Source organism: Acomys russatus, chromosome 18 (assembly GCF_903995435.1).
Source record: "Acomys russatus chromosome 18, mAcoRus1.1, whole genome shotgun sequence".
NCBI lineage: Eukaryota > Metazoa > Chordata > Mammalia > Rodentia > Muridae > Acomys > Acomys russatus.
This window is the reverse complement of record NC_067154.1, coordinates 41,148,390-41,158,137: the sequence shown is the minus strand read 5'-3', so window position 1 is coordinate 41,158,137 and position 9,748 is coordinate 41,148,390. Positions and strand designations below refer to the sequence as shown.

The 9,748-nt window shown below is 44.0% G+C and overlaps 1 protein-coding gene across 3 annotated transcripts in view; it reads left to right on the top strand.

The window, feature by feature from the left end:
- Nucleotides 1-2,191: 2,191 nt before the first annotated feature.
- Klf12 (KLF transcription factor 12) overlaps nt 2,192-9,748 on the top strand; it is a 355,350-nt gene continuing 347,793 nt past the window's right edge. For all 3 annotated transcript variants that reach the window (XM_051160912.1, XM_051160911.1, XM_051160910.1), the window contains exons 1-2: nt 2,192-2,290; nt 6,276-6,331. The gene's annotated coding sequence lies outside the window, so the exon portion shown is untranslated. The remainder of the gene's footprint in view (nt 2,291-6,275; nt 6,332-9,748) is intronic.

Genomic DNA, 9,748 nt, shown 5'->3' with positions numbered 1-9,748 from the left:
TTGTGTAATGAACACATCATTGTGAGACACTTACAAATTCCCTGCCATGTAGCTGCTTTCATGTTCACTGGAAAGTTCTCGCGATGTTTCGATGGCTACAGTTGGTGGGTGGGTGCTTCTCCTCATGGTGGTTACAAGAGGCCATCACTGTAGATGCTTAGGAGCCTAGGGTACTTGCAAGGGGTGGAGATGTGCCAGCAAGAGGATGTCAGGGACTTTCTTCCACTCTTAGGGACAGTGACTGTACACTTCAGAGCAACCATCTTTAACCAGTGAGCCACAATTTCTCATTAGCTCCGCATCCCCAGAGTCATATGGGCATCTTTTCTCTGAGTATAAATCTTGTGTCCATAGGGCACTGAAGCAGGTAATCTAAATGCTCGCTTGGACTCAGTGCAGTGCAGACACAGCACCGAGCTGTGAATCTGGAGCATAAGAAAGCCTGGCCCTTTCATAGAATATTCTCTCACTAATACATGGTGAATCATAAGCGGGAGTAAAATAATTCTAAGGGAAAATTCGAAATGCTTGCATAACATTTGATTATTTGGTTGAGAAGTATACTGTTTTTGTTGCATGAATGCTTTATGCTGATTGTCTTTTTAATTTCATCGTTTATCTGGACAAGATCTGATAATGAAATATCATCTTCCAAAGCCCTCTGTCATCTTATTCTGCTCATCATGGGTCATTTTTTACCTTGGTACTTTGTATTGACATCTTCACTTGTTACTGGAGGAAACACGAGAAATGAGGCGTTAAGAATTGTGGCTGATCATCACGTACCCCTAATACTTTTGGTGGAGGCATTTGGCCCTCTAATAAATGAAATACTAATGTATTATGTAAGGCTAGCTTACCCAGTAGTTTTAATGTCCTTGAAGTTTCACCTCAGAAATTATAATACAGTTGGCTTGCAGTGGCTTTTTTTTTTTTTTTTTTGCTTGAGCCTTTTAAAGGCATTTAGAGACATCTACATGAAGTTTGTGCTGAATTGAACCGCAGAAAGGAAATGTCTTTCTGAGTCAAAATGAAACCAAGTATTCATATTAGGGAGTAATAAGGAAAGAAACAAACAAACAAAAAGAAGCCAAAAAAAAAAAAAAAAAAAAAAAAAAAAAAAAAATCCTCTCCTCAGGAGCAGGCAGCATTTGCCTTCTGCCAACTGTGAGAACTAGTGAAGTCATCAAGCCTGAGCTATTTTAATCGTGACACGGCGGGTGCGCAGAGGCAGCTGCAGGTGCTGTACAGAGGAAGCGCAGGGACATTTTTCCGAGGCAGAAAATTTCCCTGCTGACTGACAGCATCCTGGGTGCGCACCTAGTGCCTCTGGCACCTCTATGTAACCAGAGGCGTGTGCAGTGGCCCAGGTAGAGACTGTGCAGACTGGGGCTACACCCAGCCCTTCAGGGAGACCTGCAGCTTCTTCCCCATTGGGAGAGCGGCCCTGTCCACCGTGAGAAGACATGGCGATGTTACAAACATGGTGATGGTGAGATGCGGAAAACAAATTGTTTTTATGATTTGAGACGGGGCTCAAGTAACCCTCGGCTGGCCCGAACTTGCCGTGGCATGTCCTTTCACATCTCACGCTTTGTTTCTGTCTCCTAAGCACAAGGGTTACAATCATGTACCATCACACTTGGTTTTCACAGTACTGGTCACCAAACCCACAGCCTTGCCCATGCTAGACTAGCATGCTGTCGAATGAACCACATCCCTAGACATGAAACATCTTGAATTTTTCCTCTTCTTTGTCTTATTGTTTTGTTTTGTTTTTTTTTAACTACAGAAGGCTGAAGTGCAAGGGCTATACTTTGCTGACCCAACTCTGTAGGGGGTAACGAGCAAATAAAGGAAATAACAACAACAACAACAGCAACACATACACACACACACACACCAAATTGAATACTGTGATGGACAGTGACTCACTTTACAACAACCTAAAAGCAGGAAGACATATTGGAAAATTGCTCTTTAAATCCTTATCAAAGCATCTCTAGGCAGGGAGGCGGGGGGTGGGGGGAGGTTTTGTAGCTGAAAATACCTTTTCATTTTCTGTGAACTCCACCTTGTGGGTTTTGACATCAACAATCCTTAAGAAAAACAACGTAAGTAAATATTTTATGGATTACAGATTTCTCTGCCGGATGCTGTCTTAACTACTGGAGACGAGATCGAAGACTGTAGGCTCAGCTCCTCCATCCCTTTAGAGACTCAGAAAAAAAGTTCAGGAATGTCAACCAAACAGTGATAAATTTAGAGATGATGAGATCGGGTTCTGGGTGTAAGAAATTAACTCCCTTTCAGCTTTGCCTAGGGAAGCAGTTCTGTTGTAGAAGCAGGCGGTGCTCTCTAATGAGCCTCTTCTTCCAGTAGAGAATCAAGCATGTCGTCCCATAGCCGCAGTACACTCGTGGGTCAGGGTGGTGAGAGCTGCCAGAGCTCTGTCCTGCTTTTGCTATGAAGCCAGGGCTAAGAAGCTGCTTTGTGCGTTAGAAATAGGACAGCCACCATCTCAGACAAAGGCGGGGATTCCGAAGGCACTTTCTCATTCTGAGTAGGAGGCCAGACCAAACCAAACCACCTCCCCCGCCAGAGTAAGTAAAGTTGTTCCCTAGAAGCTTGTGTGCTCTTCCGTTTGCTGATTAAAGCCTAAACGTAGGAAGATGGGACCTTTCTGTGTCTTATTCAAAAATGGTTACAGTCTGAAAGCTGCCATGTGAAGGGAAGATGTGACTGGGCATGTGGTCCTGGTAGCTATGGTACTGATGTACAGTACAGTACATATGCTGGTAATGTAATCTTTATTTATAGCTTCCTTGGAACTCAATAAAAAAGACACTTATTGAGAGGTCATTAATTTGTTTCGGACAGAAAGGGATCAGAAGAGTTTGGATTTTGCTAGGCTTTTACAGTACTACTGTATCATTTGATTGAATCCAGGGTAGCAGTCGGGGCATTTATAACTATAGATGAAGAAACTGCGACCCCAGGGCATCTTTTTATCTTTTTACCCAGAGTCCAAGCATCCTGGGAATTTGATACAGTAAATTCTAAAGATTTTTTTTTATACAGTACTCTGCTCACATGTGTGCCCACCACAAGAAGGCACGAGATCTCATTATAGGTGGTTGTTAGCCACCACGTGGTTGCTTGGAATTGAACTCGAGACCTTTGGAAGAGCAGATTGTGCTCTTAACCTCTGAGCCATCTCTCCAGCCCAATACAGTAAATTCTAATTGTGGCTGTTCAGTAACTGTCCTGTCACTTTGTTGGGAGAAATTTGGAAAAAAGTCTACAGTACCTGTTTCTTCTTTTGCTGGTGTTTATGAGGTTCTTGTAGATCCTGGTTCTTGAAGAGGTAGCTGAAAACTGGAATCTAGAACCTTCTATCTATCACAGAAATCCAGCTGCACTCTTACTGCTGTGTGAATGAGACAAGTGGCTTAACATATCAGGCCTCAGTCCCCTAATTGGTAGGATGAGCTTAATAAGAACACCTGGGTAAACTGGCCCCTGAGAGTTTTGGAAAGAGGAAGTCTAAATTGCCTGGCCTGACCCCACAGTACAAGAAAAGCAGCAATTCAATGCGAGCCACTGTTCTGATGGACCGCCACTTCTTTTATTTTGTGTGACTCAGAGTTTGGTCTGCATATGTGTGCGTAGACCGCGTGCGTGTACGGTGCCCCTGAAGGCCAGAAGAGGGTGCCGGATCACCTGGAGCTGGAGTTGCCCACAGCTGTGAGTGCTGGGAACTGAATCCACCAGCAGTAATTACTCTTAATTACTGCTAAGACAGCTTTCCTGACCCAAGAAGAGTGTTAACCTTGTTGGCAGTCCTGAGGCCCTCCTTCAGCAATAGGCATTTCGTTTTGTTCGGAAAGTGGCAGCACTGCAGGGAAACTGGAGACCAAGGTATATATATATTCCGCTCAAGTAATGGTCCTGTTCCCCCTCACCCTGTGTACTCTAAAATAATTTCCCATCTGAGATGCTTTATTCCCTTTATTGTTTTATTTGTTTATTTGTTCCCTTTATTCATTCTCTTTATTCCTTCATTCCTTCTGGGAGTAAAGTTCAAAGAGTAAAAAACTGCCAATAGAGGGCAGTGCACAGTTCAAAGAGCAAAATGTGGGAGCAGGGCTCTCACCTCCTAGCGGCAGCTTCCTGGAGAGCATATTGCATGAAGAGGCCTCTTGCTTTCAAGGCTTGTACTCTACTTCTGTGACTAGGGTGTTCTCTGTGCATTACTTAAAAGATATGTTTATTAGGGAAATTTCTCTACACCCCTCTCACTTCTGGGAGGACTAAAGTTTTGAGAGTATCATCAAGGATCATAATGATAAAAAACAGTTGTTGGATTGGCTCAGGATTTCCTTTTTTTTTTTTTTTTTAAATCTCATTCTCTTTGCCTGATTCTTCTCTCTACTCTACCTTCTCTCCTTCTTTCCCTTTGTTCTCTCTCTCTTACATGCCGATACCCTCCCATTTAGCTTTTTAATTTTTTTCCTGGTAATATACAGCAAAAGCAACTTTGGAGAAGGCACGTCTCAGCTGGAGTGTGTGGCTTGCACCCCTTTCGGCTTGGGAGGTTAAAGCAGGAGGATCAAAAGTTCAAGGCTAGCGTTGTGCTACAGAGTGTGTTCAAGGCCAGCTAGGACAACCTAGTGAGACCCTGTCTCAACAGAAGAAGGAAAAAGATGGCTGGGGATGGAGCCCAGTAGCAGAGCACTTGCATAGCATCAGTGCTATCGTAGATTAAATCACCAATAGCCACAAACAAATGAACACAAAATATCGTCCATAAAATTAATTTTTGATTCTTTCAATATTCAATGTAAAAGGCGGGTACTACTTTTTCTTTTTCATGCCACCACTAAATTTGCTGTTCCAATTTATACTATTGTCAGTCTCTGGCCTGTGAATTTGACTCACTTTTTCCATGTGTCAGGGACTAAGGATAAGTAAGAAAAGTAACTAGGAAAAAAGTAACTTGAGGCAGGTTGGGAGAGGAAATAACTCATGGGCATGCGTCTTCCATCTTTCTCATCGATAGCATGTCTCCTTAAGCTGAGTGCTCTATCTTCAGAAGGTGCCAAGGGTACCAGTGTAGGTCAGTGGCTGAGTGATGCCTAGCCTTGGTCCAACAACCCCACCCCCCCCACCCCCAGAAGAGGAAGAGCAGGAATGTGCCTAGTTGCCGTCTTTTCACTTGCTTTTACATTTGCTTCTGAGTGTTAATCAGGACTCATTTCCTTATTCGGGGGCAGGGGGTGGTGGTGGCTAGCGCCTCATCTATCCTCCAACTTGAGGATGCTTGGACTTCTAATCCTTCTGTCATTATCACCTCTGGTTTATTCAGTGCTGTGCATCACTGTGTACTGAGCTACATAGTCTTAGACTCCTCCCTTTCTCTCCCCTCCCCTCTCTTCCCTTCCTCTTCCTTTCTTTTTGAGACAGGGTCTCACACAGTTAAAGATGGCCTTCAGCTTGCTGTATTCAAGGAGCACTTTGATCTCTTCATCCTTTTGCTCTGTGGTATTAGAGATGTGAGTCTCCACACCCAGTTTAATGTGGTGCTGGAGATAGAACCAAGGCCTTAGAGCATGCTAGGCTGAGCAACATCACATGCAGGGCAGGTTTCTTTGGGGGAACATGCAAATGAGGAACGGCTAGCAGATCTGCAGGGAGCTAGGTTCTGCTTTGACCTTGACCTGGCTGGCTGGCTTGCACTTCTTACCAACCTGCCAGCACACCACCAACACAGTTGCCTTCTCTTACCTTTTCTTTCTTTGTCTCTCCTTCTCCTCCTCCTCCTCCTCCTCTTCTTTTTTACTTATTAAGACTGTGTTGCATAGACTTTATGAAAATAAGGGGAAAGTGTGAAGCTCGGAAGTTCAGAAACAGAAACGCCTGCCATCACATTTCAGAGTGTGCCTTTTAAAAGGTGCCTCATCAGGACCCAGCAGCTTGTGCCTGCTAGGTCACTGTGACCAGTCAGTCCTATCCCTCTTCCTTTGTGCAACTTAAAAATAAGTCCGTGCTCTTGGCTTCACATCACACTGCGGCTTTCTGTGGCCCCAGGCCTGGCTCATCTAAGGATCGGTTATTAATATTTCCCCAGGCCTTCCCTTCTCCTTTTCCAGGCCTCAACAGGGAGGTGCAAATATGCACATTTATTTTTCCACTTACAAGAATTTCACCCTCCTCTCTCCTAAAGAATTCAGACACGGATTCTAAATATTTTTCCACTCTTCTCTTACACGTAGAACCGAAGCCAAAGCCAACTACGATAAAGGTGGTGTTTCAGAGCAGTGGATTCTAGGTGAGCTGGAGTTTGTTGTAGTTTTTGAACAAAACGTTACTTTAGCTCGACAGTACCATTGGAAACGTGATTTTCATTTTCACACATGATCTTTCTAAGCCTGTTTGTAGACCAATGCCTGGAAAACGGGGAGATTTCTCATCTGTCTCTGTGCCAAGAGCTCTTTGTGTTCAGCCTAGATTTTACACACTTGAGGCAGCCTGTTACACGACTTCACAGCTTGTGCCGTAGAAGTTCACTTCTTGTCCATCACATGCCACAGGAACAAATCTCCTAACAGATGTTGCAGAAAGAGGTGATGGTCAGGTCGGTGGAATTTGGGTTACATGTATGTACCGTGACTGATGTCTTTGCCCAGTATGTTACTTGGCTTTCTGTTCAGACCATGAGATGCCTTCTTTGTCACTTCTACCATCTCCTCCACCATTACTCTCCCTGTTGACCTGTCCTCCTCCCTCCTCTTCTGTCTCTCCTCCACTCCCTCTTTCTCTTATCCTTTGTTTCGTGTACATCTACATCCTCATAACGTTACATGTGAGGATGAAGAGCTGCACACCTCTAGCTTCCTTCCCTTCTGAAGTCGGTGTCCGCAGGTGTCAGTATCCCCTGTCCCAGCCACTCTCATTCTTCTGTGTACTTGCCGGTTCGGAAAGTGTTGGCACCCCCATCCCCAGTTTCACTCTTCATGACTCTCTCCCATCTATGTTTGTTGCCCGTGTGTACCCATCCAGTGCTGCTTGGTTTGGATTAGCATCCATCCCTTTTCTGAGTCCTTTCTGGGCCTCATCTGGTATATCGGTTGTCTGTGGCTCCCAGATTGATAGCCATTGCTTCCTAACCACATGCTATCTGGAGCAACTCAGGGTTTAATGATGCTGATTAACCGCCTTGGCTCCCAGCACTGCTTACCCTTCCTTTCCTATACCCAAAGGGAAAATAGGAATAGATCTTGGCCTTTGCTTCCCTGAACCATTGTGATTTCTGGCTAGAGAGAGGATCAGAGTAGCCCAAAGGCAGAACACCTGTAAAAACAACACAGAAAGTTGGGTAGAGGGTGTTGCCTGTACCTATGGTGTGGATGGTGTATATTACCTGTACAGTGATAGAGAATCCAGACATGGTGTAAGAGCTTGACTGCTTTCTGCCTCACCTTGAGGCAAGATCTCACTGTTTAACCCATCACTATGCAAGCCATCACTGTGTATCCTATCATTATGTAATCCATCACTATGTAACCTGTCACTATGTGACCCATCACTATGTGACCCATCACTATGTGATTCATCACTATCTGACCCATCACTATGTAACCTGTCACTATGTAACCCGTCACTATGTAACTCATCACTATGTAACCCATTACTATGTGACCCATCACTATGTAACCCGTCACTATGTAACTCATCATTATGTAACCCATCACTATGTGACCCATCACTATGTAACCCATCACTATGTGACCCATCACTATGTGACCCATCACTATCTGATGCATCACTATCTGACCCATCACTATGTAACCCGTCACTATGTAACCAGTCACTATGTAATCCATCACTATGTAACCGGTCACTATGTAACCCATCACTATGTAGCCCATCACTGTGTAGCCCATACTGGGACTTAGAAATCATCTAATAACACAGCCTGACTTCAAATTCTAATCCATCCTCCTGCCTCAGCCTTCAGAGTGCTTGGATTACAAGTATGTCCCACAGTGCCTGCTTCAGTACATTTCTAGTATTTATTTCTTACCATGGCCCATCATTTTTCTTTCTTCTAGTGCAGTATCTGCTGTGAGAGTTTTCCTTTTCCTTTAAGGGACTATAAATCAGCGGGGTGGATTCAAGAAATAGAAATAGAAATCTAAATTGCTAATTTATTTGATAATAAGTGTACAATTCATTTCAGTGAGAGTATAAAGGGCAGAACTTGACATATTAAGACTTGAAGTGGGTTTTCTTTTGGTGTCTTTGCTTCCAGTTTTCTCCAAGGTACTTAGCAGTGTTGTCAGGGCTTATGTCTTGAGACCTGAGGAGTTTTATGCTGTGTTGGATGCTAGATGCTCTTGAATATGGCATGTGCCTTGTCTGTTTTGGTTTTGCTGCCTATAGCAGCCTTACCGCTGTCTTCCTTTTTTTCCATGAAGAGGCTTTGGCATGTGATGCTTGGCAGTGATGTTTTGGACCTAGTGTGTCAACATCACAAACTGCACTATACCAGGGAAACATGTGCTGGTTTGATGCCTAAGTGTTCAGTCATTTGAAGTGGGGGTACAGGTGCATTGAAGATAGTCAAGCTCCTGTGTGAATTTAAAATAAGATCTTGAAGTGTGTGTGTGTGTGTGTGTGTGTGCGCGCGCGTGCGAGCGCACGCGTGTGAGTGTGCATGTGCGTGTGTATGTAGGAGTGTGAATGTAAGTATACATGTGTGCGAAGGTGTGTCTATGTGAGTATGTGTGTGATTTTGGGGGGTGTATGTGTCACAGTACGTGGAAGTCAGAAGATGACTCTGGACTCGATTCTTTCCTTCCACCTTTACTGTGGCTCCTGGAATCTAGCTTGAGCCTGATGAGGCATCTGGCTACATCTCAGGTATGATTTTTTTTAAAAGCTAAAAATAATATCTTTATTTTTATTAGAAGATGAGATATAAGTAGTCTTGCCAAAAATATGGCACAGTCCAGCAGATGGAAACTCCTGACGTTAATGTCAGTAGTGAAAAGTGCAGGAAACCCTAATTTAATAAGCTCAAAAGACCATGGTCCTTGTTTTCAAACTTGGGTTCTCCCGCGGAAGTTTTGAATGTTTTCTTATTGATAAAACAAGGCATTTGAATTTGATTCTAAATTGTCCCCAGACAGTTTTCATCACTCTAAAAACCAACTGTGTGCTTCTTGCTCTTTCTAGGCAGCCCCTTCAGCCAGAATCTGGGGGCCTGGAACAGGGTAATTGGTGCAGGCCAAGTTGAGTGGGATTGCCTTCAGGGTTTTAATGCTGTGGAGGAAGTCCATCTTCTGCCTGCAGCTCTGGTTTAGCTGCGCACTCTCCCTGAAGCTGGGGACTTGAGTTCCCTGTGTTTCTTCAGCTATTTCAACTGGCCTGTTAGCTGTCTAGTCTTGGGAGATAACAAGGGATTTCATGGCTTTTCTTTACTGTCCCTCTGCAGTACGAACTTTGAAACTGTGAATATCCTGAAATAGGCATGTACAACATCCTGGAGCCATTTCAATTGTAACATGCCCTAAGCTCGTTTATTTGGATGAGCTGTGAGCAAGTGTTCGCTGTTACTGGGACTTTCCAGACAGGGTAAAAAGTCAGAAGTAATTGAAGTGTACACTGTAGTGTGTCCACCAGTGTGCTATTATTTACATATATAATGTGCACACACACATACACACACACATACACACATATG